The 885-nt window shown below is 67.6% G+C and overlaps 1 protein-coding gene across 1 annotated transcript in view; it reads right to left on the reverse strand.

Annotated features, from left to right (window-relative positions):
• The window catches only part of LPCAT1 (lysophosphatidylcholine acyltransferase 1), a gene marked incomplete at its 5' end in the record, with an annotated part of 37,633 nt that overhangs the window by 2,537 nt on the left and 34,211 nt on the right, over window positions 1-885 (reverse strand).

Genomic DNA, 885 nt, shown 5'->3' on the forward strand with positions numbered 1-885 from the left:
CCCTGTGGACCCGTGCTCACCCCCAGCCACGTGTCTAACCTTGGACAGCCACTGCGTGTGTGGACACCCCCAGACCTGACCTATGAGAGCAGGCAACACACCCCTCACTCTCAGGTTTGCTGAGCCGGTGCATGGGCAGCCAGACCTCACTGAGACCACGGCCGCCACCTCCCTCTGCGGGCAGCGCAGGGTGGAGCTCCTGCGCCACCTGGTGGCCATGGGCCGATCAGCAGCTGCTGTCTGAGGGCGGCAGTTTAAGAGCGTGCCATGTAAGGGTGGGCGCGGACTCCAGACCCAGGGGTTACTGCAGGCTGCATGGGGCGCAGGGCTGAGGCCAGGGGGGTGGTGAGGCCCCAGGCTCTGCTGCCCACCCGTCTGGGGCCATAGCCCTCCCCAACGACGGCATCACAAGTGAGAAGGCAACGCCGGGGTGGGGAGCGCGTCGGGTAGCCTGCGGGGTCGAGCCCGCATGTGCACACGTCTCTGGGTGGCAGAGCTGGTGCAGGATGCTGCTCGGCCGAGCTCGAAACAAAGGAGTGCGCGTCCCCACACCTCAGGCCCTGCGCCCTTCCAACACGTGCAGACCCCACCGCGTGTGCCCACAGCTCAGGGCGCGTGGAAATGCGAAGCTGTGCGCAGAAGAAGCTGTGGGCCCCAAGGCAGTGGCTGCAAGGAGTGGGGAGGCGATGACCCACAGGAGACCCCGCTGGGTGCCGTGAAGCTGAGCTGAGGACGACCAGGCGGGCCCTGGCACTGCATGGGGAAGTGGCTGACCAGCTGACCCTGGGACACATGGGCACTGGCCCTGCGTGCTCCCCCAGCAGTGGCGAGAGGCAGTCACTAGCCTGTCCCCCAGATAATCCCGGGGGGGGGGGGAGGGGGGGG

Source organism: Tupaia chinensis, unplaced genomic scaffold (assembly GCF_000334495.1).
Source record: "Tupaia chinensis unplaced genomic scaffold, TupChi_1.0 Scaffold000020_1, whole genome shotgun sequence".
In the NCBI taxonomy this organism is placed as follows: domain Eukaryota; kingdom Metazoa; phylum Chordata; class Mammalia; order Scandentia; family Tupaiidae; genus Tupaia; species Tupaia belangeri.